General features: G+C 37.4%; 5 non-coding genes across 5 annotated transcripts; 2 read left to right on the top strand and 3 right to left on the bottom strand.

Moving 5' to 3' along the window:
- Nucleotides 1-1,004: 1,004 nt before the first annotated feature.
- On the bottom strand, nucleotides 1,005-1,203 carry LOC122251001 (small nucleolar RNA U3). Its single transcript, XR_006222996.1, has one exon. It is a non-coding gene; the product is annotated as a small nucleolar RNA U3 (small nucleolar RNA).
- A 1,349-nt stretch (nucleotides 1,204-2,552) lies between these two features.
- On the top strand, nucleotides 2,553-2,753 carry LOC122251004 (small nucleolar RNA U3). The gene has a single exon (XR_006222999.2). It is a non-coding gene; the product is annotated as a small nucleolar RNA U3 (small nucleolar RNA).
- A 1,946-nt stretch (nucleotides 2,754-4,699) lies between these two features.
- LOC122251026 (small nucleolar RNA U3) lies at nucleotides 4,700-4,898 on the bottom strand. The gene has a single exon (XR_006223020.2). It is a non-coding gene; the product is annotated as a small nucleolar RNA U3 (small nucleolar RNA).
- A 2,952-nt stretch (nucleotides 4,899-7,850) lies between these two features.
- Nucleotides 7,851-8,048, bottom strand: LOC122251017 (small nucleolar RNA U3). The gene has a single exon (XR_006223012.2). It is a non-coding gene; the product is annotated as a small nucleolar RNA U3 (small nucleolar RNA).
- Nucleotides 8,049-14,958: 6,910 nt separating this feature from the next.
- Nucleotides 14,959-15,157, top strand: LOC147469812 (small nucleolar RNA U3). The gene has a single exon (XR_015191926.1). It is a non-coding gene; the product is annotated as a small nucleolar RNA U3 (small nucleolar RNA).
- Nucleotides 15,158-25,000: the final 9,843 nt, after the last annotated feature.

The following is a 25,000-nucleotide window of genomic DNA, read 5'->3' as shown; positions in this document are numbered from 1 at the left end:
ATAAACCATGAACAGTCTCCTCCCCGTTTATTTCAAATATAATATTGTTGATTACATTTTGAAAATCTAATATGAAGGTAATCCTAAATTATTATCATTATTAGTTATTTCATATATATATATATATATATATATATATATATATATATATATATAAATCATTCTGACACTAAGACATTATGAGTATCGTCGTTATAGTGATTAAACAATCAGTAGTATGAAGTTGCAGATCTCCCTTTCATAAAATCAATGTTTCGAATTCCATCACCATTACCATAGCAGTAACTGAATAGCCAGAAAAATATACATGTCTGTCTGTGCTCCCAAATATCACGCTCGGGTGAAGGTGGAGTCGTCGATAGACCAGGGATACATTAGCCTCTGACTCTGGAACCACACTCATTAGGCCTATTGCAATAATACTGTCAATCTTACAATGAAACTAGACCAAAATATTTCACCAATCATTCGTTTCCGCTATATAAAGCAGAACAAACTCATTTATCTATTTTTATTTATTTATTTTTTTTTTTTTTATTATTATTATTATTTTTTTTTTTGTCTATGGCATTATAGACACCCAACAGAGAAGCCATGGAAGTTATGTGACTAACATAACATATGTAATATCATGATATTACATAGAATATATGGTCAAAATATTCCTCTACTACTACCCTCGAGTACCATCAGGCGTGGACAGGCATTGTTATATGTGACATAGGGTCATAGTATAATACCACATTCCGAATTTCGAATATAACGCAAGTATATCTTCTAGAGGATAAATATGTTTAAGTCTAACCCTCTATGGTGATATTCATGTTTGTAATCATATTTTTGGTGTGTATGTACTCATATGTCCATGCATATTTATATGTATACACATACACATTTGAAATACTTAGAAATCTTCAAAATAAAGAAATACGTCGTTTGAGAATTATTTCCCCTTTACAGGAGTTTTCAAAATATCCAGACCAATTCTAGTGGACTGAAATTCAACCACTCAGCCTGTGCGATCCTCCCCTGAACTTCGGCAGACCGAGCCAGAACGGTCATCAATGCTCTTAAGAATTCAAGAGCAGCTTCCCGCTCAGAGAATCACACTCAAGGTCTTCATCGTGGTTGAATTTGATCCGAGTTTCTAGACGAGGGACTCGGCAATCACACTATAGAATTGATCCTATGAAGTATGATCATACTTTCAAAAGTCGAAGTTCTCTTACAGACGAAATATTACTGCTGATCTGCAGGTGGGAGAGAAATGGTTCTATCTTCAAAATACAATGTTATTCCATAATCCATGGACAGTTTCCTCCCCTTCCAAGCTCACTACTCTACCCTCTCAAAAGGTGAACCGCCACATCCGACTCTTGTATCCGAAACATATTCTAACACATGTAAATGGTATGTGTTTCGGACATATGAGTCGAAACTGGCCGTTCACACATTGGGATCATTAGATGAACATAAAAATACCTTATGCAAATCTACAATTTTCTATTCCTTCAGTAACACTGCTTGCGTTAAGTGTATAATATCATTCCTAACAAATATAATATTGCGGAATACTGTTTGTATTTCCGACATGGGGATATCTAAATGATTAATATAATCACCATTATTAACATATATATTTGATGGGAAATTAGTGTACGGTCTTAAACATCTGGACCATTAAAACAAAATAAGCAGTAATATAGTTTGGAAATAACCAGGGAATTTACGTTTAAACAGCCACATATATGTAACAAGCTAATATTTCCATGCTTTATACTTGTTAAAATGGGCCACATCTGCCACTGTTGTAGTCGTTTAGGATTTTATATATATGTGTGTATACATTATATATATTTATACATACATACATATATATATACATATATATGTATATATATGTATATATATATATATATATATATATACATATATATGTATATATAAGTATATATATGTATGTATATATATATACATATATATGTATATATATGTATATATATGTATGTATATATATATATATATACATATATATGTATATATATGTATATATATATTTTTTTGTTTTACGCCTAGAAAATGTACTCAAAACATACACATACACACGTGTGTGTGTGTGTTTGTGTGTGTGAAAGCATTTATGTGGGTGTAAGTGTGTGGGTGTAAGTATATGTGTGTGTGTGTGTGTGTGTGTGTGTGTGTGTGTGTGTGTGTGTGCGTGCGTGCGTGCGTGCGTGCGTGCGTGCGTGCGTGTGTGTGCGTGCGTGTGCGTGTGTATGTGGTATACGTGTGCAAGTATCGATTCGTTTATAGTACTCGTGTGAGCATTATAACCAAATGTAGTATACATTAAGAATAGTGTATAAGTCTCATTGTGTTATTCTCCACGAAAGTATATTTAAGGAATACATGCAGAACAGTGACATAGACTATATGAAGTAACTACTCTTTAGACTTTTGGATAATTGTATTCTAAAGAAGAGACTATTTCTCACCCACCTACATGTCATCAGTAAGATTTCGTCTGTAAGACAATTTTAGACTAAGGAATTATGATCATACTTCATAGGATCAATTCTATAGTGTGATTGCCGAGTCCCTCGTCTAGAAACTCGGATCAAATTCAACCACCATGAAGATTTTCAGTGTCATTCTCTGAGCGGGAAGCTGCTCTTAAGTTCATTTTAAGAGCATTGATGACCGTTCTGCATCGACAGCCGATGTCCAGAGGAGGATGACACAGGCTGAGTGGTTGAATTTTAATGCACAAGAATTGTTCTAGAACTTTTGAAAACTCCCGGAAGGGATTATTAATTGCCATGATATCCCGAAAGGGACGATTAATTGCCATGATATATTTGTCCATCCTTTATACATACTGAGCAAATCATTGTAAGGAAATTGATACCAACTATAGGTAGGGGATCTAAATATGTATATATGTGCCACCTTAGTGGAAGAGATTTCATTTATTTGGATCGCAAGAAAACAATTTGACCATTGTCTTGACCATGAATAAGGACTGCTAAAGCTGATTTGAAAGGCGAGGGATAGTAGCCAGTAGGCAATGGTACTATTAAATAAGTCATGGCACATTCAAACATTATCATGAAAATGTATAAATACCTCACGTCCTATTTAATAAGAGGCTAGAGCTTTTCGGTGAAACCTGATCATTGATTCACCTTTAACAGGAAGATGGGAGCACCGCCTTTACACGTGCCATTCAAATTATCCATGAGGATAATCCGTTGTGGTTCAGTTTCTGTCCTGTGTTTTATTGTCAGGTGTTAATGAACTGGATATGAAACTTTACAATGCGACGAGATGGATGGTGATAAAGCTATTCCGTGAAATTTGTTAAAAAAAAAAAGCTTTATTAATTACAATAGTCAATTAGTCAATTACCTTCACCCAAGCGTGATAATTGTGAGGACAGATGGACATGTATACGTCTCTCTCCCTCCCCCCCCCCCCCCCCCCCCCCCCCCCCCCCCCCCCCCCCCCCCCCCTCTCTCTCTCTCTCTCTCTCTCTCTCTCTCTCTCTCTCTCTCTCTCTCTCTCTCTCTCTATATATATATATATATATATATATATATATATATATATATATATAAATGTATATATATATGTATGTATATATATATATATATATATATATATATGTATATATATATGTATGTATATATATAAATATATATATATATATAAACATATATATATATATATTTATATATACATATATATATTTATATATATATACATATATATATTTATATATATATACATATATATATTTATATATATATACATATATATATTTATATATATACATATATATACATACACACACGCAAACAACGCTGAATGATGAATTTGGACATGGAGGTACTGTGCTATCTAGACTATGTAAATGGAAAAGGATATATTATATATATAAAAAAGAGAGTATATGAACTGCATTTGGTTTCGCTTCTTACAAATAGGTTATAAAGGAATACAGTTTGTGATTCCAATATATATTTGTCTAGAACATTATAGACACCCAACAAAGAAGTCATTCAAGTTATGTGACTTACATAAGACATGTAATATCATCACATACAATGTGTGGTCCAAGAATTCCTCTACTACTACCCTCGAGTACCGGTCAGGCGTGGATATTTGACATAGGATCATATCGTAATACCACATTCCGAATTTCGAATATAACGCAAGTATATCTTCTAGAGATGAAATAGTAACGGTATGATAGGAATGACACGTGGAACGTCTACATCAACTTACTTATTCTACGAGTTTCGCTGTTGCTAAACATGCATTCATCTTTCTCAAATATTGTCGAATATAATGATAATGAAAAAGTCAGAGAGGACTTTTTACATAGAGTCAAGTGTAGATTGTGATTTGTGGCGAAGAAAACTTGATCGCGAGTAAATATTTGCGACCACAAGCCAGATTACGATAAAACGCGTTTAAGTCTAACCCTCTATGGTAATACTGATTTTTGTGATCATATTTTTGATGTGTATGTACTCATACTTCCATGCATATTTGTATGTATACACGTACACTCGTAGAGAGATTCCCTTAAAATATCTAGAAATCTTCAAAATGAAGAAATACGTCATTGTAGAATTATTTCCCCTTTACAGGAGTTATCAAAATATCCAGAACAATTCTAGTGGACTGAAATTCAACCACTCAGCCTGTGCGATCCTCCCCTGAACTTCGGCAGACCGAGCCAGAACGGTCATCAATGCTCTTAAGAATTCAAGAGCAGCTTCCCGCTCAGAGAATCACACTCAAGGTCTTCATCGTGGTTGAATTTGATCCGAGTTTCTAGACGAGGGACTCGGCAATCACACTATAGAATTGATCCTATGAAGTATGATCATACTTTCAAAATCCGAAGTTCTCTTACGGACGAAATATTACTGCTGACCTGCAGGTGGGAGAGAAATGGTTCTCTCTTCAGAATACAATGTTGTCCCATAATCCATGGACAGTTTCCTCCCCTTCCAAGTTCACCACTAAACCTCAAAAGGTGAACCGCCACATCCGACTCTTGTATCCGAAACATATTCTAATACATGTAAATGGTATGTGTTTCGGACATATGAGTCGAAACTGGCCGTTCACACATTGGCATCATTAGATGAACATAAAAATACCTTATGCAAATGTACAAATTTCTATTCCTTCAGTAAACCTGCTTGCGTTAAGTGTATAGTACTTTTACCATTTCTGTAACAGAATGGCCAGGAACATGAATGCTCGCAAATGCCACGCCCGAGTGAAGGTAGAGTAGGGAAACATTAGCTTTTGAATCCTGAACCAGACTCATAAGGCCTGTTGTAATATTACTGTCTGCTTTACAATGAATCAAGAACTGAATGTATCTTCAAACCGGTTGAAGATACATCATGTTCGTCGCTTCAGAGTCGATTATGTGTATCACAGGTGTAAATTCAAATGAACACAAGGAATGGTGCACCAGTGTTAACTGACTTTCTCTCGCGGCCGCGTATAGGATAATATATATATATAAATATATATATATATATAATATATATATATATATATAGTATATATAGTATATATAGTGTATATAGTATATATATATATATATATATATATATATATATATATATATATATATGTGTGTGTGTATACATATATATATTATATATATATATATATATATATATATATATATAATATATGTATATATATATATATGTATATAATATGTATATATATGTATATATTATATACATATATATGCATATATATATATATATATATATATATATATATATATAATATATATATATATAATATATATATATATATATATGTTTTAATCCAGGGAACACAAACCATTTTGACCCATTTAAAAAGGCCTACTAGATATGGAAGAAATTACGTCAGTATGAACATTTTATTTCAAAATGTATTACATTTAACATTCTTGTTTTCTAAATCAATAGGTATAGAGCATTCATATAGTATTTGCTAGTAATTTCCCCTGTGTGTTGTTTTTTTTCGTTTTTAGCAAAATTACCTTATATCGTGTATATTGTTTGTATTAAAATTAATTAAAGGAGATGGTATAAAAATAATCAGGGAATCCATGTATAAACAGCCATGGAAATGCAACAGGCTTTAAACTTGCTTTAAAACAGACTGCATCTGACACTGGTTTCACAGGGAAATTTATTGGAAAGATTACCACTGGTGTAGAGTTTTATAAGAATTTACATACATGTGCGACGCACATTGTGCGTGTGTTCCCTCACATAATAGGTGAGGGAAATTCAATTAAAAGGTAGTATCTCTCTTTCGCCAACCTGCTCTTTAGGGGAACAATAAAGAATCCCACTGTGAACGATCGTGTCCAGTTCATTAGCGCCTGGAAATAAAATCACAGAACAGAATTATCCTCACCGATAATCTAGACGACACGTATAACCTCATTTCTCCCATTGTGCAGGAAGAGGTAAATCAAACAATGATACGGTTTCGCCCAAAAGCTCCAAACTCCTCATAAACTGACGGGAGATAATTGTACTTTCCCCTGACAATGTTTCACGCGCCTTGATTATTGCCTCTGACAACAATCCCTCACCTTTCTAATCGGCTTTAGCGGTCTTTTGTCTGACTCGATGAATTACCATCCAATCGGTTTACATGAGACGAAAAAATGACATATGAATAGATATTCCCTGCCTATTGGTGGTATCCATTTAATTGTTATGTTTGGCTTGAGATGTAGAAAGAATTGTCAGATATATAAGTGCAGGTAAAAATTCCTTTCACGTAGCCGTCTGGTTAGCTCATTGGTAGCGTGTCGACTTCACATCCCCGTGGTCGGCAATATCGAGTCCCGTCCAAACTCGTGAGTTTCCACTGTCACCTGGCGGTTACTGACGTAGCTGGACACTGCGTTGGGTAAGGACCAAGCTCAGATCGAGTCAACACTCGTTGGCACATTCTCTCACGAGTCAGCACACGCTGGCACAGGCGGGCTCGCCTCAGTGCATACAAGCCCGGCGTAGCATATGCTCCGCAAATCTGGCTTATCCTTATCCCTTTCACGAGTTTTCAAAAGTTCTAGAACAATTCTAGTTGTCCATGGAATAGTTAGAGTAGGCACACAAGCGTATATACACAAATATATACATACATATAAATATAAATATATATATGAACGCACGCAGGCAAACACACAGATGTACACACAGATGTACACACAAATATGCGCACACACACACACATATATATATATTTATATATATATATATATGTATATATATACATATATATGCGTCAATTGTACCTGTGGGTGGGCATCTGTGAGGGAGAGGGACAAATATATATACATACATATATACATATACATATGTATGTATATATATATGTATATATATGTATACATATATATATATATATATATATATATATGTATATATACATATACATATATATGTATATATACATATACATATATATGTATATATACATATACATATATATGTATATATACATATACATATGTATGTATGTATGTATATATATATGTATATATACATATACATATACATATGTATGTATGTATGTATCTATGTGTATATATATATATATATATATATATATATATATATATATATATAGAGAGAGAGAGAGAGAGAGAGAGAGAGAGAGAGAGAGAGAGAGAGAGAGAGAGAGAGAGAGAGAGAGAGAGAGAGAGAGAGAGAGAGAGAGAGAGAGAGAGATTATTGTAGGATATTCCCCCTTTACAGAGGTTTTCAAAATATATAGTACAATTCTAGCGGAATGTACATTCAACCACTCAGCCTGTGCGATTCTCCTCTGAACAACGGCAAACCGAGCCAGAACGGTCATCAATGCTCTTAAGAATTCAAGAGCAGCTTCCCGCTAAGAGAATCACACTGAATGTCTTCATCGTGGTTGAATTGAACCGAGTTTCTAGACGAGGGACTCGGCAATCACACTATAGAATTGATCCTATGAAGTATGATCATACTTTCAAAAGCCAAAATTGTCTTATGGACGAAATATTACTGCTGACCTTCAGGTAGGATTAAAAATGGTTCTATCTAGAAAATACGATATTGTCCCATAATCCATGTACAGTCATCTCCCCTTCTAGGGTCACCAATCTATCTTCTCATAAGGCGAGACTCTTTTATCCGAAAAATGCTATTAAAGGTTTATAACGGTCCATACATTTAATGAATGAAAGAGATATCCAAATATGATTTTTTTTTTTTTTCATGTTCTTGATAGTGAAGAGAGTATTTCATTTTTTTTATTTTTTAAGCATTTCATGCGTTTGATATCGTTGCTTACAAATGGTATTGAGGAATATTGTTCTTATTCCCGATATAATGATAATATCGAAATTATCATTACTAGTATCATTATCAACATACTCATTGATATCATTATTGCAGGCATCCTAATGCTGGACATTGTGGGTGTAAACCGCCTGCTGCCACCAGTTTGTAACCCACCGGCTGGCACCAGTTTGTAAACACCCTGTGCCACCGGTGCCAACAATTTGTAAGCCACCTACTGGCACTAGTTGTAACCCACCGGCTGGCACCACTGCTGCCAACAGTTTGTAAACCACCAGCTGGCACCAGTTTGTAACCACCCTGTGCCACCGGTTTGTAACCCACCACTGGGAGCAGTAGTTATAACCACTCGATGCCCTGGTTGTAGGTCGGTGGATAATCAGACAGACGTTCACGTGCCATGGTCTTTATTGTGGACTCTAATACACTAGACCCTGGCCGAAGGCCAGAGGTCAGAGCGGTTCGCTCTAGTCTGTCTGTCTGACCTCTCTGTCCTGATCTGTCTCTGTCTGATCCTTACATGTCCTTAAGTACAAATCTTTAGTCACTTTCTTCGCCTCAGGGTTTCCGTTAGCAAACACAGCTGCCTAGAAAAGCTTGTGTTCCGAGGCGGAAACGAACACAGGAAGCAGGATACGTCAGGTCAAGACACACTGCCATCGATATTGCATTCAATTAAGTAGACATACATGATCAATGTCTTGTGTCACATAATATCAACACCAGTGCCTTACATCGCTCGGACCACGCTACTAGACGGCCCCCGTCGTATCTTAGTTAGAGAAATAACCAGGCTTTAACTACTATGATCTAGCTAAAATCAATGTCTCCACCCTACAAGTGGGCTCCGGTCATTGGAGGCTATCTGCACCAGACTTCGCAGGTAGCTGTGACATTCAACCATACGCTAAAACACTATCAAATTCATTGGCCGGCGCAGCGGCACCAATGGGCACTAATCAGTGGCCCTAGAAAGCACGTAACATGTCTGATATGAGAAACAATTCAATAACTGCAGTGTAAGAGTAGGCACTAAGACTGGCCCCATGACAATATAAAATGGGTGACTTCAGTGAACAGGTGGGCCCTCAGAGATGATTATAAAAAAATACATATATCATAAAAATACACATACAGAAACACAATTTGGCTGTGAGTATAGAGAAACAGTATGTGTGAGAAAGTAATTAAAGCAAAGGTGTGATTGCTAAAGTGAAATGAGGGAGAGTGACAACATAACGTGACAAGCTTGCATAGTCAGTGAAATTAGGAAACGACTCGAGTGAGCATAGGCTAGAAGAACTTGCAAATTACTAAAAGAACACATAGAACTGAAAGGATTCATAAAAGTGTGGTAGGATCAGCTTATCCCAGAACAAAATAAATCTCACTATGACTTCATGAGATATAGGTGGCAGTGCATTTGAGAATACATACATAAAAAAAATCTTTTGTATAACGACTGGTGGTATCAGTGCACCGAGGGTGGGAGTCGGACAGTGGCTACCCTCTGGGGCAAACAGTTCAAACACCATCACAACTTATGGGTAACAGGCGAACTAGTTACGGTGGTCAGGCGTAACTGGCGCGATGCCCTGTACCTCAAAAGTGCGGTTGGGTTGACTTTGCCATGCACCCAAACACTGTACAACTCAACCACCGTTCTACCTTGGTGAAAACATGCACCAACACAACACAGTAGCTATACAGGGGGGAGGGGGGGGTTACATATATATCAAACGTGCGGGAAACTTTTCGTCCGCTGGGAGGGGGGGGGGGGTTACCACATAAAAACCTGCGTGCTCCTTGCACGGCTTACTGATGCCTCATGCGTCCTGCATGGCTACAAAAATGATATGCGTGCGCCCTGCACGGCTTACTGATGCCTCATTCGTCTTGCATGGCTACCAAAATGACATGCGTGCGCCCTGCACGGCTTACTGATGCCTCATGCGTTTTGCATGGCTACCTAAATGACATGCGTGCGCCCTGCACGGCTTACAGATGCCTCATGCGTCTTGCATGGCTACAAAAATGACATGCGTGCGCACTGCACGGCTTACAGATGCTCATGCGTCTTGCATGGCTACAAAAATGACATGCGTGCGCCCCGCACGGCTTACAGATGCCTCATGCGGCTTGCATGGCTACCCAAATGGCATGCGTGCGCACCGCACGGCTTACAGATGCCTCATGCGTCTTGCATGGCTACAAAAATGACATGCGTGCGCCTTGCACGGCTTACAGATGCCTCATGCGTCTTGCATGGCTACAAAAATGACATGCGTGCGCCCTGCACGGCTTACAGATGCCTCATGCGTCTTGCATGGCTACAAAATGACATGCGTGCGCCCTGCACGGCTTACAGATGCCTCATGCGTCTTGCATGGCTACAAAAATGACATGCGTGCGCCCTGCACGGCTTACAGATGCCTCAAACAACAATAATAACACTTTGCAACTGCCAAGAGAGAACATACAAAAGAAGAATCGAAACTAAGTAATATGTGCAAGCTCAAGAGATAAAGTTTACAAGATACAGAGAAAATACAAACATGAATAGCACTTGTCGACGAGAAAAATAATTACAGGCGTACTTTAACGAGTAAAAAAAAATCTGGCAATAATGATCACCAGCACAGAATCGGAAGGAAAGTGAAAACTATTAAGAATTTACATGGTTTAAATACAATATCGCTTCCTCCTTCGATAATTGTAATCAAGTATGGAAAATCTTTCAAATGTTCACTTCCAAACAAGTATTTTGGAGAGTAACAGTCAATAAAATGTCTCCAGAATACATTATCCGAAGTTGCAAGATGCAGAAAAATACGAATAGCAATAGCACGTGTCGATGAAAGAAAGTAAAAAATCAACAGAAGATAGGAATCAGGCAACGCTGATCGCCAGTACAGATTCGGAATGAAAGTGAAAACTGAAGAATTTACAGTCTAATACAATATCATGTCCGCTTCGATAATTGTAATCAAGCATGGAAAATCGTTCAAGGGTTCACTTTCAAAACAAATATTCGGAGATTAACAGTCAATAAAATTTCTCCAGAATACATTATCCGAAGTTGCAAGATGCAGAAAAATACGAATAGCAATAGCACGTGTCGATGAAAGAAAGTACAAAAATAACAGAAGATAGGAATCAGGCAACACTCATCGCCAGTACAGATTCGGAATGAAAGTGAAAGCTATCAAGAATTTACAGTCTAATACAATATCGCGTCCGCTTCGATAATTGTAATTAAGCATGGAAAATCTTTCAGGGGTTCACTTTCAAAACAAATATTCGGAGATTAACAGTCAATAAAATTTCTCCAGAATATATTGTCCGAAGTTGCAAAATACGAGTAGAAATAGGTGTCGATGAAAGAAGTACAAAAATAACAGAATATAAGAATCAGGCAACACTCATCGCCAGTACAGATTCGGAATGAAAGTGAAAAGCTATCAAGAATTTACATAGTCTAAATACGATATCGGCCCTTTCGATAATCGTAATCGAACATGTAAAATCTTGTAAGGGTTCACTTTCAGAACAAATAATTTTGGAGAGTAAAGCCAGAAAAATTCTCCAAATTACCTTGTCCGAATAATGAAAATATAAATATAAAACAAGAAGGGTTGTTTCACGACAAAAAGGGAAGCAGAACATTGACACTGCCTTTTCACACGGTCAGGTCATGAAGGGGAGGGTCTGAAATATCGGCACGTGCGAAGAAATTGAGCGAAGAAACAATATATACCGTATGAAAATATCTGATGCTTAGAACTTCAGAATACAGAACAGAACTTCAGAATATTCAAGCCATTATTCACATAAAATAAGAAAGAAATTCAGTAGGCCGTCAGAGAGGCCGTTATAACGGGGTCATCAAGGCGAGATGAGGAAACAGGGGAAGAGAGGGGGGGGGAGACTTTCCCTTTCAACGATTAATTCGTTCACACCTAAGCGTAAGGGAGGGAAGAGGATGGAAGTCATGCGGAATCACACTCCCACGCAGGTGTTTCACAAAAGAAAAACAGAGTAACAATCACGAGAAAATACAAAAATCACAGCATAGAGGTACAATCACGAGAAAAAATCACAGCATAGAAAATTCCTAAATCCTAACGAAATCTAACGAAACCTAACAAAATAAAAAGAGCCTGGGTTTCTCTAACTTACGGGATTTTTGATGTCACGATGTCAACATGTAGATGGGCGTCTGCAGGCGGGTCGTAGGTCGGTCGTATCGCGGATCGGTGTGGTGGTCCTTTTTGACTTCTCATCTGTGGCCTTTTCTGCTCGTGTCAGAGACTTCGTGACCTGGGAGTTGGGGCGCTCGTGTTATGCCCAAAATCCGCGGTGGGCAGTCTTGGGTTGCCATGAAAGCTGGATGTCGACGTGCAGGAAGTTACTTAGCACGGACAGGTCGGCTGCTATGGGCGGCGGTGTTTGTCAGGACAGGTAGAACAGGGCGGGCGGGCGGGAGAAGTTCTTACTGTGGTGTGGGCGGGCGGGCAAACTTCTTACTGCGGAGTGGGCGGCGGGCGGGAACTTCGACGTAATATCTCCATTTCTTCTCGATATCAATGGTAGCTTCGACGTAGCGGCTTCTTCGGAGTTGTGAGTCCGATACCAGCAAAATCGTGGCATCCACCGCCTGGCCACCAATGTAAACCGCCTGCTGCCACCAGTTTGTAACCCACCGGCTGGCACCAGTTTGTAAACACCCTGTGCCACCGGTGCCAACAATTTGTAAGCCACCTACTGGCACTAGTTGTAACCCACCGGCTGGCACCACTGCTGCCAACAGTTTGTAAACCACCAGCTGGCACCAGTTTGTAACCACCCTGTGCCACCGGTTTGTAACCCACCACTGAGAGCAGTAGTTATAACCACTCGATGCCCTGGTTGTAGGTCGGTGGATAATCAGACAGACGTTCACGTGCCATGGTCTTTATTGTGGACTCTAATACACTAGACCCTGGCCGAAGGCCAGAGGTCAGAGCGGTTCGCTCTAGTCTGTCTGTCTGACCTTTCTGTCCTGATCTGTCTCTGTCTGATCCTTATATGTCCTTAAGTACAAATCTTTAGTCACTTTCTTCGCCTCAGGGTTTCCGTTAGCAAACACAGCTGCCTAGAAAAGCTTGTGTTCCGAGGCGGAAACGAACACAGGAAGCAGGATACGTCAGGTCAAGACACACTGCCATCGATATTGCATTCAATTAAGTAGACATACATGATCAATGTCTTGTGTCACATAATATCAACACCAGTGCCTTACAGTGGGTACCGTCGTTATGCTAAGAAACAAAAACTTAAACAATCAATATTCAAGTGTCTCACGTAAAATCTATGAGGAACTTTGAGCTTTTCGGCGAAACCGTATCAATATTTGATTTACCTCATCCTGTATAATGGGAGGAAAGAGTTTATGAGTGTCGTCTGCATTATCGGTGAGGATAATCCTTTCTGTTTCCGTTCTGTGATTTTATTTCCAGGTGCTAATGAACTGAATGGGATGCTTTAATGTTCCCCCTAAAGAGCAGGTTGATGAGGGAGAAATTACTTCCTTTTAGTTGTAAATTTCCCTCACCTATTCCATTTCTTTAATTAAAGAAGGCAATGAAGCTTGAAATCTTTGTGAAAATTATCTCTAACATGAGTTCTGATGAACCCATACTATACTATATAAAAAAAAAAGTTTCTACGGCAGGCTAGAAGCTTGTCTCTCGTGTGGGTTTTGTGATAAACGAATTTATATGACACGCCCTCGGGACAAATCCTATCTGAGAACATGAAACCAATTCCAAGGATGAACACATCTAAATTTTATTTCATATAAAGTCAGTCACCAACTCCTGAGGGAGTCTCGTCAGATTAATTGATGTACCATCTGTTGTGTTAAACTGGTTTTAAACCTGTGGTGTAAAGAATCGACTTCATATTAAAACTGCACTACTTGTATACATCCTTCTTTTGAGTGTCTTTAATGTGAACAAACAGCGGAAATTATGATTATCGAACAAATAAGCTTGATCTGTTTTACTAAGTGGAAACAACCGATTTACAAATATACATTTACACCTGACCCATTGTAAAACTGTCAGTAATAGAAGCTAATGTATCCCGTCCTGAACAATGTCTCTACCTTCACCCGAGCGTGCCATTCGTAAGGACAGATGAGCATTGCATATGTTTGAGGCTATTCTGTAGTAGTAATGGTAACGATGAAAATAGTAAAAGTATTGATTGTAACCGCAATGATTTCTGAGTTGTTTTTGGTCAAAGAACTCTCTCTAGTCTTGGAGGCATGAAATGGAAAGCTACATATATTATTGATTGTTTAAGCTTATGTTTATCAGCATACCGACGGTACCCGTAATGTCCAGTATTAGGATGACTGTAATAATACAAGAGTTGAAAGTGGCGGCTCACCTTATGAGAAATGGTGACCTTGGAAGAGACTGTCCATGGATTATGGGACAATATCGCAATTACTAGATAGAACCATTTCTCTCCTACCTGCAGGTCAGCAGTAATATTTCGTCTGTAAGGCAAATTCGCTTTTGAAAGTATGATCATACTTCATAGGATCAATTCTATAGTGTGATTGCCGAGTCCCTCGTCTAGAAACTCGGATCAATTTCAACCACGATGAAGATATTGTGTGTGATTCTCTGAGCGGGAAGCTGCTCTTGAATTCCCAAGAGCATTGATGACCGTTCTGGCTCGGTCTGCCGAAGTTCAGGGGAGGATCGCACAGGCTGAGTGGTTGAATTTCAGTCCACTAGAATTGTTCTAGATATTTTGAGATCTCCTGTATAAGAAGAATATCATACAAGGAATTAACTAAGGTCACCCATAGCAAGAGAATCTCAATCTCGTGTCTTCTTCTCCCTCACACAGACGCACACGCACATAAATATATACATATGTATATACATATATATATATATATATATATATATATATATATATATATATATATATATATGTATGTATGTATGTATATGTTTACATATAAAAGTATGTATGTATATATTATATATATATATATATATATATATATATATATATATATATATACATATTTTTATATGTAAAATATACATGTATATATATATTATATATATATATATATATATATATATATATATATATATATATATATATACATATATATATTTATATATATTTATATATATGTATAAATATATAAATATATATATATATATATATATATATAATATATAATATATATTAAATATATATATATATATATCCTCACACACAATATATATGTGTGTGGATGTGTGTGGATTTATTATATATATAATATATTAATTATATACGTATATAATTTGTATATATATATTATTATATATGGATTTATATATATATGTATTATATATTTATATATATATATGATATATTATATTATATATATTGGGTGTATTATATATTATGCATATACATATATATATGCAATATACATACTATGCATTACATATATATATGCCTTATACATATTTTATGCTATACATATTTATGCATAACAGTTTGTATATATATGCATATACATATATATGCATATACATATATATGGCATATACATATATATGCCTATACATATATATGCATATACATATATATGCGTATATACACTATATATATAATATATGCTATAATATATATGCATATGCATATTATCTATAGATTATATATATATATATAATTATATTTATTGCATATAGATATATGTTATACACATATATATAAAATACACATATTATACTATATATCTCTTATATAAATATATATACTAAATACTATACATTATATATTTTACTAGACACTAAATATCCACACACTTATATATATATATCTATATATATATATATATATATATATATATTTACTTGCTATATTTATATATATATAAAATATATATTTTATATATTATATATTATATATATATAAAATTATATATATATATATATATATTTATATCTAGTTTATATATATTTTATATACTTAAATATCCACAATAATATATATATTTTATTTATATATATATATATATATATACTTATATATATTCATTATATAATGTATCACAAAATATATATATGGCCTATAAATTTATATTATATTATTACATATATATCATATAAACTACATATAATTTATATATATATAACACTTATATAATATACTATATATACTAATATATACACATGTCACATACTCTAAACATATATATACATGTACATACATATATACCTATAGATACACATACCCTATATATATATTTATATATATATATATCGGAATATATATATATGGCTATATATATATTTTATATAAATGTATCACACAAATATATATATGGATATTTATGTATGCATATTTATACATAATATATATACTTATACTTACATATATATATATACTATATATATATATATATATACTACATATACTATATCTATATCTACACATTGTACATACATATATTCATATATTACATGTACATACTTATATACTTTTAAATCACACTAACTATATATATATATTATTTAAATATATATCATAGTTATATATATATATTGTTAAATATATATTTCATTATATAACTATATTTATATATAATATACATCATAATATATATATATATATATATATATTTATAGATATATATGTATATGTATATATATATATTATATATATACACGATTACATTTACATATATATGCATAAAAAAATATACAATACATATAAAATATATGTGTAATATGTGTGTGTTGTGGTAGTCATATATATATATTATATATATCTATATATATATATTTATATCTATAATGTGTGTCGGGTGTGTGTGTGTTGTGTGTGTGTGTGGTCATATATATATATTATCTGAGCTGTGTGTGTGTGTGTGTGTGTGTGGGTGTGTGTGTGTGTGTGTGGTGTGTGTGGCGTGTGTGTGTGTGTGTAACTCTATCCATGAATTTTTGAGAAAGACTCCGCTCGAATCGCGTCAAAATACATCTCCTTGCGTCTGTTTAGATATCTTGCTCATTCCATACCTTTCTTGTATTATATATACTTATATACATAAAAATACATATACATTATATACATAACAAGTATATGTGTATGTATGTGTATGCTTCCTTTGTACGTTTGCTATTGTTGCGTGTGTGTGTAAAGCACAGTTACTAAGTACAAGACCCTTTGCTATGCATGGCGGGAAAGTAACAATTATTATTGTTCTTAAATGTGATACATCTTGTTTTCCTCCTTTAAAATGAACTATGACAAAAAGAAATTCGCACATTTATTCGATGGAGAAATTTCCATTGGCAGAATATATATATATATATATATATATATACATACTACCATATATATATATATATTATATATATAATTTTAATATTATGATTATTTATATGATATATATATAAAATATATATGATATATATATAAATAAATATCATATATATAATTATAAATAATATATATATGGTATGTATATATATATATACTTAGGATCTTATATACATATATCATATAACAGATATATACCACACACAATATATATGTTATGCTATGTGTATATACTATATATATATATTATACTCATATTTATATATATATACCTTTACTATTATCGTACATCACACATACACACGCCGCACCCACACACACAACGCGCTGAATCGTCAAAGCGCCATATCGCGCCCGGCAAAATATTAAAAATAATTAGTGGATCCCAGTGAGTGCTCTGGTGGCACTCACTGTTGTCAATCATGAAACATTGTAGGCACATGTAGGACATTGACTGTTTTCTGTTAAAAACTCGGATTATGATTCCGATGATATAGCACCGCTCGATTTGAGTTTCAATCTCATATACGTTTATCGAGCCAGGGTTAGCAACTAGTTGTAGACTGGTCATTATTTTGAATTTAAATTTATGAAAATTGTACGTTGCCGAAAGATGGTCGACGGGGTTTTTATGGGGAACAAGCGGGACACAAAAAACTGCCGTTAGCTTTGTAATTGTATTAAATGATATTTCTCTTGTCACTCTACAAGAACTGAAAATATATAACAGTAAGGAATGTTTTTCATCCAGCCGATGAGCAGAAAGCTTTCCCCTGACAGGGACACATCATGTATGATTACAATAATACGTAAGTAACTTATTTGATATACTATTACATGTTCTTGAGTTTAAAATAAAACCATATGCCATAGGCTAAAAGTGATGTTGAAGAATTGAACATCAATAGTGTTTCATCCTTTTCAGGGACTTTGCATGGATTGTAGGAATATTTCTCCCTTAATAGCGAGTTTTCAAAAATATCTAGAACAATTCTTGGTTTTATTTTGTGGGACTGAAATTCAACCACACTTCAGCCTGTTGTTCGATCCTCCCCTGAACTTCGCGCAGCCGGGGACCGAGCCAGTCAACCGGTCATCAACATGCTCTTAAGAATTCAAGAGCAGCTTCCGCTCAGAGAATCACACTCAAGGTCTTCCTCGTCGGTTGAATTTGATCCGATGTTTCTAGACGAGGGACCTCGGCTCCTCACACTATAGGGAATTCGATCCTATGAAGTATATGATCTACTTTCAAAATCCAAAGTTCTTCTTACGGACGAAATATTACTGCTGACCTTCAGGTAGGAGTAGAAATGGTTCTATCTAGAAAATACAATATTGTCCCATAACCCATGGACATTCATCTCCCCTTCCAAGGTCACCAATCTATCTTCTCATAAGGTGAGACCCTTTTATCCTAAAAATGCTATTAAAAGTTTATAACGGTCCATACATTTAATGAATGAAAGAAATATCCTAATATGATGTTTATGTTCTTGATAGTGAAGAGAGTATCTGGCATGCGTTTGATATCGTTGCTTAAAAATGGTATTGAGGAATATTGTTCTTATTCCCGATATAATGATAATATCGAAATTATCATTATTAGTATCATTATCAACATACTCATTGATATCATTATTGCAGGCATCATAATGCTGGACATTGTGGGTGTAAACCGCCTGCTGCCACCAGTTTGTAACCCACCGGCTGGCACCAGTTTGTAAACACCCTGTGCCACCGGTGCCAACAATTTGTAAGCCACCTACTGGCACTAGTTGTAACCCACCGGCTGGCACCACTGCTGCCAACAGTTTGTAAACCACCAGCTGGCACCAGTTTGTAACCACCCTGTGCCACCGGTTTGTAACCCACCACTGGGAGCAGTAGTTATAACCACTCGATGCCCTGGTTGTAGGTCGGTGGATAATCAGACAGACGTTCACGTGCCATGGTCTTTATTGTGGACTCTAATACACTAGACCCTGGCCGAAGGCCAGAGGTCAGAGCGGTTCGCTCTAGTCTGTCTGTCTGACCTCTCTGTCCTGATCTGTCTCTGTCTGATCCTTACATGTCCTTAAGTACAAATCTTTAGTCACTTTCTTCGCCTCAGGGTTTCCGTTAGCAAACACAGCTGCCTAGAAAAGCTTGTGTTCCGAGGCGGAAACGAACACAGGAAGCAGGATACGTCAGGTCAAGACACACTGCCATCGATATTGCATTCAATTAAGTAGACATACATGATCAATGTCTTGTGTCACATAATATCAACACCAGTGCCTTACATCGCTCGGACCACGCTACTAGACGGCCCCCGTCGTATCTTAGTTAGAGAAATAACCAGGCTTTAACTACTATGATCTAGCTAAAATCAATGTCTCCACCCTACAAGTGGGCTCCTGGTCATTGGAGGCTATCTGCACCAGACTTCGCAGGTAGCTGTGACATTCAACCATACGCTAAAACACTATCAAATTCATTGGCCGGCGCAGCGGCACCAATGGGCACTAATCAGTGGCCCTAGAAAGCACGTAACATGTCTGATATGAGAAACAATTCAATAACTGCAGTGTAAGAGTAGGCACTAAGACTGGCCTCATGACAACATAAAATGGGTGACTGCAGTGAACAGGTGGGCCCTAAGAGATGGCTCCAAAAACATACATATATCATAAAAATACACATACAGAAATACAATTTGGCTGTGAGTATAGAGAAACATTATGTGTGAGAAAGTAATTAAAGCAAAGGTGTGATTGCTAAAGTGAAATGAGGGAGAGTGACAACATAACGTGACAAGCTTGCATAGTCAGTGAAATTAGGAAACGACTCGAGTGAGCATAGGCTAGAAGAACTTGCAAATTACCAAAAGAGCACATAGAATTGAAAGGATTCATAAAAGTGTGGTAGGATCAGCTTATCCCAGAACAAAAATCTCACTATGACTTCATGAGATATAGGTGGCAGTGCATTTGAGAATACATAATTAAAAAAATCTTTTGTATAACGACTGGTGGTATCAGTGCACCGAGGGTGGGAGTCGGACAGTGGCTACCCTCTGGGGCAAACAGTCCAAACACCATCACAACTTATGGGTAACAGGCGAACTAGTTACGGTGGTCAGGCGTAACTGCGAGATGCCCTGTACCTCAAAGTGGCGGTGGTTGAAACCCCTTGCCAAGCACCGCTCCAAACACTGCACACAACTCAACCACCGTTCTACCTGGGTGAAAACAGGCACCAACCCAAAACGGTAGTTATACGGGGGGGGGGGGGGGTTACATATATATCAAACGTTGCGGGAAACATTTTCTTCCGCTGGGAGGTGTGTTGTGGATTACCACATAAAAACCGGCGTGGCTCCTTGCCGTCCTTACTGATGCCTCATGCGTCCTGCCATGGCAACAGAAAATGATAACGTGCTGCCCTGCACGGCATACTGATGCCTCAATTCGTCTTGCATGGCTACCAAAATGACATGCGTGGCAAACTGAACGGCTTACTGATGCCTCATGCGCTTTTGGCATGGCTACCTAAATGAACCTGCGTGGCGCCCTTGCACGGCTTACAAGATGCCTCATGACGTCTTGCATGGCTACAAAAATGACAATGCTGTGCGCACTGCACGGCTTACAGATGCCTCATGCGTCATTGCATGGCTACAAGAAATGACATGCGTGCGCCCTGCGACGGCTTACAGATGCCTCATGCGTCTTTGCATGGCTACCAAAAAAAAAAAACATGACATGCGTGCGCCCTGCACGGCCTTACAGATTGGGCCCATCATAGCGTTCTTGCATGGCTACAAAAATGACATGCGTGGCGCCTTGCCTCGGCTTTACAGATGCCTCATGCGTCTTGCAATGGCGCTAACAAATAATGAGCATGCGTGCGCCTGCCCACGGCTTACAGATGCTCTTCATGCGTTCCTTGCATGGCTAGCAAAATGACATAGCTGTGCGCGCCTGCACGGCTTACAGATGCCTCATGTGCGTCTTGCATGGCTACAAAACTGAGCATGCGTGCGCCCTGCACGGCTTACAGATGCCTCAAACAACAATTTTTTAAAATTTTAAACACTTTTGGCAACTGCCAAGAGAGATTGCGGCAGCATACAAAAGAAGAATCAGAAACTAAGTAATATGTGCAATGCTCAAGAGATAAAGTTTACAAGATACAGAGAAATACAAAATGAATAGCACTTGTCCCGAGCCGGTTAGAAAAATAATTACAGGCGCGTAACCTTTAACGAGTAAAAAAAAATCTGGGCAATAATGAATCACGCACAGAATCGGAAGAAAGTGAAATATTAACTGATTTAAACATGGATTAATAACCAATAACGCTTCCTCCTTCGGATAATTGTAATATCAAGTATATGGAAAATCTTTCAAATGATTGCACGAAACCAAAACGTATTTTGGAGAGTACACAGTCAATAAAATGTCACCCTCAGACTACCAATTTATCCGAAGTAAGTGCAACGATGCAGAAAAATACGAATAGTCAATAGACGTAGTCGATTACCCGAAAGAAAAATAAAAAATCAAGCCGAAGATAGGCCAAATCAGGCAACCGCTGATCGCCAGTTACCCGATTCGGAAATGAAAGTGCCCCACTGAAGAATTACATCCCGTTAATACCCCAAATATCATGTCCGCTTCCCCTAAATGTAATCAAGCATCAAGGAGAATTTCGTAACCAAAGGGTTCCACTTTACAAAACAAATATTCGGAAGAAATAACAGTCAATAAATTTTCTCCAGAATACATTATTCCGAAGTTGCAAGCATGCAGAAAAATCACGAAATAGCAAATAGCACGTTTGTCGATGAAAGAAAGTACAAAAATAACAGAAGGATAGGAATCAGGCAACAACTCTATACGCCAGTACAGATTCGGACATGAAAGGTGAGAAAAAGCTATCTAGAATTAAACAGTCTACTACAATAATCGCGTCCGCTTACGATTAATTGTAATTAATGCAATGGAAAATCTTTCCAGGGGTTCACTTTCAAAACCAAATATTCGGAGATTAACAGTCCAATTAAATTTATCTCCAGAATATATTGTCCGAAAGTTGCAAAATACGAGTAGAAATAGGTGTCGATGAAAAAGAGAGTACAAAATAACAGAGATATAAAGAATCAGTGCAACACTCATCGCCAGTACAGATTCGGAAAAGAAAGTGATAAAGCTATCAAGAATTTAACCATAGTCTAATACCGATATCGGCCCTCAAGTCGATAATCGGTAATCGAAACATGTAAAATCTTGTAAGGGTTCACTTTCAGAACAAATAATTTTGGAGAGTTAAGCCAGAAAAATTCTCCAAATACCTTGTCCGAATAATGAAAATATAAATATAAAACAAGAAGGGTTGTTATCACGACAAAAAGGTGAAGCAGAACATTGACCTGCTTTTCACACGGGTCAGGTCATGAAGGGGAGGGTTCTGAAATAATCGGCAACGTGCGAAGAAATTGAGCGAAGAAACAATATATATTCGTATGAAAATATCTGATGCTTAGAACTTCAGAATACAGAACAGAACTTCAGAATATTCCAAGACCATTATTCACAGGGTTAAAATAAGAAAAGAAATTCAGTAGGCCGTCAGAGAGGCCGTTATAACGGGGTCAAATCAAAGGCGATGAATAGTAGGAAATCAGGGGGAAGAGAGGGGGGGGGGTAGACTTTCCCTTTCAACGATTAATTCGTTCACATGTGTGCCTAAGCGTAACGGGAGGGAAGAGGATGGGAAGTCATGCGGAATCACACTCCCACGCAGGTGTTTCACAAAATAAAAACAGAGTAGTTTAACAATCACGAGAAAATACAAAAATCACAGCATAGAGGTTACAATCACGAGAAAAAATCACAGCATAGAAAATCCTAAATCCTAACGAAATCTAACCGAAACCTAACAAAATAAAAAGAGCCTGGGTTTCTCTAAAAAAAACTTTTTAAACGGGATTTTTGATGTCACGATGTCAACATGTAGATGGGCGTCTGCGGGCGGGTCGTAAGGTCGGTCGTTTTATTCGCGGATCGGTGTGGTGGTCCTTTTTGACTTCCTCATCTGTGGCCTGGGAATACTCTCAGTTTCTGCTCGTGTCAGAGACTTCGTGACCTGGGAGTTGGGGCGCTCGTGTTAAGCCCAAAATCCGCGGTGGGCAGTCTTGGGTTGCCATGAAAGCTGGATGTCGACGTGCAGGAAGTTACTTAGCACGGACAGGTCGGCTGCTATGGGCGGCGGTGTTTGTCAGGGGGGGGGGGGGGGGGGGGGGGGGGGGGGGGGGGGGGGGGGGGGGGGGGGGGGGGGGGGGGGGGGGAGAAGTTCTTACTGTGGTGTGGGCGGGCGGGCAAACTTCTTACTGCGGAGTGGGCGGCGGGCGGGAACTTCGACGTAATATCTCCATTTCTTCTCGATATCAATGGTAGCTTCGACGTAGCGGCTTCTTCGGAGTTGTGAGTCCGATACCAGCAAAATCGTGGCATCCACCGCCTGGCCACCAATGTAAACCGCCTGCTGCCACCAGTTTGTAACCCACCGGCTGGCACCAGTTTGTAAACACCCTGTGCCACCGGTGCCAACAATTTGTAAGCCACCTACTGGCACTAGTTGTAACCCACCGGCTGGCACCACTGCTGCCAACAGTTTGTAAACCACCAGCTGGCACCAGTTTGTAACCACCCTGTGCCACCGGTTTGTAACCCACCACTGGGAGCAGTAGTTATAACCACTCGATGCCCTGGTTGTAGGTCGGTGGATAATCAGACAGACGTTCACGTGCCATGGTCTTTATTGTGGACTCTAATACACTAGACCCTGGCCGAAGGCCAGAGGTCAGAGCGGTTCGCTCTAGTCTGTCTGTCTGACCTTTCTGTCCTGATCTGTCTCTGTCTGATCCTTATATGTCCTTAAGTACAAATCTTTAGTCACTTTCTTCGCCTCAGGGTTTCCGTTAGCAAACACAGCTGCCTAGAAAAGCTTGTGTTCCGAGGCGGAAACGAACACAGGAAGCAGGATACGTCAGGTCAAGACACACTGCCATCGATATTGCATTCAATTAAGTAGACATACATGATCAATGTCTTGTGTCACATAATATCAACACCAGTGCCTTACAGTGGGTACCGTCGTTATGCTAATAAACAAAAACTTAAACAATCAATATTCAAGTGTCTCACGTAAAATCTATGAGGAACTTTGAGCTTTTCGGC

This window comes from Penaeus japonicus, unplaced genomic scaffold (assembly GCF_977035675.1).
Source record: "Penaeus japonicus unplaced genomic scaffold, GWHDUDI00000001_assembly GWHDUDI00000019, whole genome shotgun sequence".
NCBI classification, from domain to species: domain Eukaryota; kingdom Metazoa; phylum Arthropoda; class Malacostraca; order Decapoda; family Penaeidae; genus Penaeus; species Penaeus japonicus.
Note: the sequence above shows the minus strand (reverse complement) of the source record. Positions and strands in the feature narration are given on the sequence as shown.